Here is a 7,294-nt window from a genome sequence, read left to right on the forward strand (position 1 = left end):
TTGTGTTTTAGTCTAGTTTCAACTACTTATTAGACGTGAATATTGAATTTCTTCACCTCTCCGAACCTCAGCTTTTTGTCTGTTTTTTGAGTACTAAACCATACATGTATGAGTCAGGGTTCTCCAGGGAAACAGAATCGACAAGAGATATCCATCAGTAGTACACGATTCTATAAGAGTCTTTCATGCAACCATGGGGATGCACAAGTTCAGGTTCCGCAGGCAGGCTGCAACCAGAGGCTGCAATGAAAGTCCAGTGAAGGTCCTTGATGAGTTCTGGGAAATGTTGGCTGTCCAAAGATGAGCTGGGAAATCTCTCTCAATGCTGGAATGATTTCCCCTTTTAAGTCATTCAACTGATTGGGTCAAGCATCACTTATTGCTTGTGGCAATCTCCCTGATTGAAGTAATTATAACCAACTATCTCTAATTTACCACTGCAGTAAAGTTAACAGTGACTAAAGTCTATAAATGCCCTTGTATCACAGTTAACCCAGTGCTTGCTCGACCAAAAAACTGGGCACAATTACCTGGCTGGGATGACACAATAGCCTAACCATCACAGTATATAAAATTATACTCCTTTTAATAGTCCAAGATTTTAGATGTGGCTCCTTTAATGTAATAAATGTATGGCTGGAAAAGGGAAAATAATTTCTAAACATTCAGCTATGTTTTAGCAAACATCCTAAGTATAAAATTAGCAGGTGGCAAAAAAATTAACAGCTAGTAAAAAATAAAGCTATATGTAATGAAAAAGTAATCATAACTATGCATTTCTTATAAAATGAATGTAGAATTTTAGCTCATGTGGTAATCCTTACCACATCCTATTAAGCAATAGCTAGTATTCCCTCTTATTATATGAGGACTGGATCTAAAAGAGTTAAGAGAATTTCTCACGTTCACATATCTAAACAGTGAAATAGTCAGGATTTGAACCCACATCTTCAAATCCCAGGGCTTCCTCTCCAAAATGCTAACAAGTAAAAAATTCATCCTTTTTAAAAAAATATTTGATAGTGGCTTAAATATTAGTTTAAGAGACAGAGTCAGAGTGAGAGAATGTCTGGGTTCCAAGGATGCTTCTACCACTATTTAGCCTGAGATGGGTAAGCAAGTCATATAAACCATCTTAGTTTCAATATTAGCATTTTGTAAAATATTTGAATTGTGTGGTCAGGTGAAGTCTGGGAGTCATGGGACTGAGAATCAGGGAGTCTAAATTAAAATTTTTCATTCTGTAAAGATTTATTATCTGCTCTTTAAGTCTCTATTCAAATATAATATATTTCTGGAAGCCACCTCTGCCTACCCTAACCTGACTTTGATTGAAACGATATGCTTCCAGAGCACTCTGTTCCTTTGTCTAGTTCAGGACGTCTTCTACTGCATTTCTTTTTACCTCTATATACATAAAACTGGAATAACCTTGAGGATGGTTGTCTTTTCTTATTCATTTTTATCTCTCAGTATCCAGCATGAATCTTATTATATAGATGCTCAGTTAAGTATTTGTTAGGCAAAAGAAAAAATAAATTAATAAGTATCTATAAAGAACTGTGTAGGTAACATGGAAGATAAAAAAGATAAGTGACACAAATGCTCTTCATACATGTCTTGCAGGGTAGTAAGAAGATGCAATGTAAGCAAATTTCATGCAAGAAAAAGTAAAAACCACTAGTCCATCTAGGCTCTGGAAATTATGATTGTAGTTAACATAACTGAATGAAAAAATCAGCCTGAGAAGTCACTTGGTGTTTTTTTTTTCTTTATTTTTTTAATGTTACATTAAAAAAATATGAGGTTCCCATATACCCCCTACCTCCCTCACCCCACTCCTCCCCCATAACAACAACCTCCTCCATCATCATGAGACATTCATTGCATTTGGTGAATACATCTCTGAGCACCGCTGCACCTCATGGTCAATGGTCCACATCATAGCCCACACTCTCCCACGGTCCACACAGTGGGCCATGGGAGGACATACAATGTCCAGTAACTGTCCCTGCAGCACCATCCAGGACAACTCCAAGTCCTGAAAACGCCCCCACATCACATCTCTTCCTCCCACTCCCTACCCCCAGCAGCCTCATGACCACTTTCTCCACACCAATGCCACATTTTCTTTGATTATATCAGTAAGTCCACTCTAATCCATACTCTATTCCTCCATCCTGTGGACCTTAGAATATTGTGTCCACTCCACATCTATATCAAGAGGGGGCTTAGATTCCACATGGATGCTGGATTCAATTCTCCTGCTTTCAGTTGTAGGCACTCTTGGCTCCCTGGTGTGGTAGTTGACCTTCTCCAATTCCATGTTAGCTGAGTGGGGTAAGTCCAATAAACCAGAGGGTAGGAGTTTCAAGTCTGTTGAGGCTCAGGGCCTGGCTATCACATGGCCAGTCCAGAGATTCAGGTCCTCTGGGTATACATTAAACCCCAGCACCAACTACAGTTCTGGTAAAAGTAACAGGAGAGACTTGTGGAGAAAGATTACATCTGAGTCCAGCTCCATCACACAGAAACACAAACTCCAAAGTAGGACCAACTGACATGGCACTGAACTCCATCTGCCATGACCATAGAACCTGTGGATCTCTGTAGCCCTCAGAAGAACCAATACCTTGGATTGTATCTACTTTATCTGTCTCTGGGACTCTGCTCAGGTGTGCATAAGGGCAACCCCTCTGATAACCTCCTGGCTCTTTTTGAAGACTCATAGCCATATAAACTCATTCATCCTTTCTATTTCCCCCTTTTATTCAGGTCAAAAAGCATTTTAACTCCTGGTATTATATGTAGATTGAGATATTCTGCTGGTCCAAGTTGACCCTTATATTCAAGGTCATTTTCTAGTTACATCATCAGTTGGTATTTGGTAGTAATCCTTTGGTGCCAGGGAGGCTCATCCCTGGGAGTCATGTCCCATGCTGGGGGAAGGCAAACATTTACATGCTGAGTTTGGTGTTAATCAGATCTATAGACTTGGTGAGTCAGTGATAGTCTTTATGATTATATCAATCAGTCACCAATTCAATAGGTGAATTATCTTTATACCAGTTCCACTTAATGGTGTTGAAAGACCTACAGTGGTGTTTGGAAAATTATTATTTCTCAAAACTATGCTCACTTTGAAGAAATACTTTGATTTGGATGGCTCTCACTGAAAGTGATTCCAATGTAAAGTTGTATTGGGAAAACATCATATCTCTTCTCTGATTAATAAATTAGCATCATATTAATTTAGTTCAGTCTAACCTGTTGTACCTATATTGTACTAATGTTTGAACATAAATTTGGCCTTAAATTTCATGTAGAATAAAGAACTAGTCATAATTCTGTATATTATTATAGCAAATTATAAAAGTCTGATCAGGTATCATGTCATCCATGCAACCTCCTCTGAACTTTCCCCACATTCCTAGATTAATGTCTTGAATATAGGATCTTAATGAATATTGAACATAAATATTAAGTAGTTACCATATATTTAAAAACCTTTTACTAACGAAGCCATATTTTTTAAGCATATGTACACCTCCATCCCTCCGCCCTGGTAACAAATGAAAACATTAGCATGTTTTTACTTTTTTCATGATCTCTCAATCTATGGCTAAGTCCCAATTAATTTTAGTTCTAGCACGTAATTAAGTATTGAAAATTTATCATCATTGACTTTTTATTGTTAACATTTTTCAATCAGTTCTTAGGATATTTGCTAAAATGTTTTCTTTATTTATTTGATGCACTTTGCTGCCTTTAACTTCCTTATGGGTGCACTTTTCCCTTTACTAAAGTAAATGCAAGTTCACTGATTGAAGGGTCATATTTGACCAATTTTCTGGGTCATTGTAAGTCTGAAAATATTGTCATTACACTTTAAGATGAATTATAATTTGGCTCCAAGTATAGAAGTCCACTTTCAAATTTATTCTGATTAACATTTTAAAGATATTCTTCTAATGTCTCATGGACTTTAGGTAAATAAAAGCAGTCTAAAGTCAGTTGGATGCCTTTTCCTTTGTAAGTAATCCAAATTTTAGAAATTTTGCCTATTCTTTCATCTGTTTCCCTGTGGAATTTTTGCTGTTGCTGTTTTGATTCTGCTCAATTTTGTAAGCCTTTAATCAGTTCTGGAAAATTCTCAGATATATTTTCAAATATTGCCTCTGTACTATTCCATCTGTTCTCTTTTATTACTCTTATTGAATGCAAGTGATAGCTTTTGGATGTATTATTCAGGCTTCTTAACTTGTTTTCATCTTTGTTGTTTTCTTTCTCTTTGTGCTATAATTTCGGCAAGTTCATCAGTACAGTTATCTCATTCACAAAATCTTTGGTCAGTTGCGTCCACTATGCTATTCTGTTGATCTCTTGATTTAATTATTATCTGTATTTGTATTTCCAATATTGATGTGATTTTTCTTGCTTGGCATGAAAGATATGTCACCACACTTCATACCCAGGCACATGGCTGGGATCTTGCCCATGATGTCATACAAGTGGTGCTGTGCTGAATCCCAATAACAGTGAGCCTCCTTGTCTTGTTCCTGATCTTGTAGAGAAAGCTTTCAGTCTTTTATCACTGAGAATGACCTTAGTTGTGGGTTCTTCATATATGTCTGTATTAGTCAGGGTTCTCTAGGGAAACAGAATCAACAAGAAATATCTGTCAATACTAAAAGATTTTATCAAAATCTCTCACATGACCATGGGAATGCACAAGTCCAGGTTCTGTAGGCAGGCTGCAACCAGGGGCTCCGATGAAAGTCCAATGAAGGTCCTTGATGAGTTTCTGGGAGACATTGACTGTCCAGAGACATACAGGAAATTCTCCCTGAATGCTGGAATCACTTTCCTTTTGAAGTCATTCAACTGAATGGATAAAACATCACTCATTGCTGATGGCAGTCTCCCTGATTGTAATTGTAATCTACACAGTAAAGTCACTGGTGACTAAAGTCTATTGGTGCCCTTGTATAACAACAGCCCAGTGCTTGCCTCACCAAACAACTGGGCACAATTACCTAGCGGAGTTGACACATTAGCCTAATCATCACAATGCCCTTTATCATGGAAAGGATGTTTCCTTCTATTCCTATCTTTCTGAGTGTTCTAATCAGAAGTGTTGCTAAATTATGTTAAATGCCTTTTCCTTATCCATTGAAATGATCTATGGGTTTTTGCCTCTGTTCTATGAAAACATTGTTTTGCTTTAATTGCTTTTCTAATGAACACACTTGCTGTTATAAATCCCACTTGATCCTACTATATAATTCTTTTAATGTGCTGTTGTATTTGGTTTCTAGTATTTTTGTTAACGTTTTTGTATCTATATTCATAAAGGATATTCATCTGCAATTTTCTTGTGATTACTTTATCTGGTTTTGGTATTAGGGTCATACTGGTCTCAGAGAATGAGTTTGGGAGAGTTCTCTTCATATTTTTGGAAGAGTTTGAGCAGTATTGGTGTTAATTTTTTTTCAAATATTTTCTTTGAATACATTTAAAGAATGGTAAAATTCACCAATGAATCAAACAGTTTCTGTGATCTTTGTTGGGAGGTTTTTGATTACTGACACAATCTATTTATTTCTTATTGGTCTGTTGAGGTAGTTTATGCCTTCTTCAGTCAGTGTAGGTAGTTTGTAAGCTTCAAGGAATTAGTCCATTTCATGTAGGTTGTCTCTTTTGTTGGTATACAATTGTTCATATTATCCTCTTATGAACTTTTTTTTTTGGTTCTGTTTGGACAGTATTGTTTCCCTTTCATTTCTGGTTCTAGTTAGTTGAGTACTCTCTCTCTTTTTTTTTTTCTTTTGTCAGTCTATTTCAAGATTTATTCATTTTACTGGTCTTTTCAAAGAACCAATTTTTGGTTTCATTGATTCTCTCTATTGTTTTGTTCATATTTCATTCATCTCTACTTTAATCTTTGTGATTTCCTTCCTACTGCTTGCTTTAAGCTTAATGTCTTCTTTTTCTCTTTCATAGAGGTGTAAGGTTAAGTCTCTGATTTGAGCTCTTTTTTAATGTAAGCATTTCAAGCTATAAATTTCCCTCTGAGCACTGCATTTACTGTCCCATAAGCTTTTTTTTTGTTGTTAATTTATTGAAATATATCACTCATACATAAACACACATAAACAATAAGTGTATAATAATAGTTGTAAACTTACAAAACAAACATGTATAACATCATACAGGACTCTTAGAACTCACCCTACTACCAATAACTTGCATTGTTGTTAAACCTTTTCAACTAATGATTAAAGATCATTGTCAAAATATTACTAGTAACCAAAGTATTTTCCCCCCAACCAACCTTATTATCATTATCTTTATGTCATTTATATATGAACATACATAGACAATTATGTGTATAGTAAAAGTTGTGAACTTACAAAGCAAGCATGTATAACATCATACAGGGGTCCCATACATCAATGCTCTGCCAACACCTTGCATTGTCCTGAGACATTTGTTACAAATTATGAAAGAATATTGTCGAAATCTTATTAGTAATCATAATCCTGTCTTATATTAGGTGTGTTTTTCCCCCAACCCACTCTATTATTATTTTATAAATATATTTTTTTATGACAGAAGTTGTGAACTTATAAAACAATCATGCACATGTGCAGAATTCCCAAACAACACCCCTCCATCAACACACCATACTGTGGTGGAACATTTGCTACAGATAAGATAATATCATCTGATTGTTACCATGCCCATAGTGTACATTTGGTTTACATTTTCCATACTGCCTTATTATCAACACAGTACATTTTTCACATAGATGGAAGAATATTTTATTATTACTACTAACCACAGTCCATAGGTCACTCCAGCTGTATTTTTCCTATACTTCTCCACATTTCCAAAACCCTGCAGTAGTGATGTACATTTACTCTAGGTTACAAAGGACACTCTTGCATCTATACCATCAACCACAATTCTCATCCATCTCTTGGTTACTGTGCTATTCAGTTCCTAGATTATTCTCTAGCATTCTCTACTCAATTGGCATGTACATACCTTTTCAATCACATCCCCATTTATAAACTAACTGTTACTTACTATTTGTTAGCATCTACTCTATACATTGCCACACTTTCACAGTAAAGCTAATTAAAACTTCTACATGCATTAAACGTCAGTAGTCCATCTCAGGCCTCCTCTTATCTCTTTTAAGAAACCACCACTTACTACCAGGTCTTAAAGATATTTTCCTATAATTTCTTCTAGAAGTTTTGTGGTTTTTGCTTTTATTTTTAGGTTT

The sequence above is a fragment of the Dasypus novemcinctus genome, chromosome 2, assembly GCF_030445035.2.
Source record: "Dasypus novemcinctus isolate mDasNov1 chromosome 2, mDasNov1.1.hap2, whole genome shotgun sequence".
In the NCBI taxonomy this organism is placed as follows: Eukaryota; Metazoa; Chordata; class Mammalia; order Cingulata; family Dasypodidae; genus Dasypus; species Dasypus novemcinctus.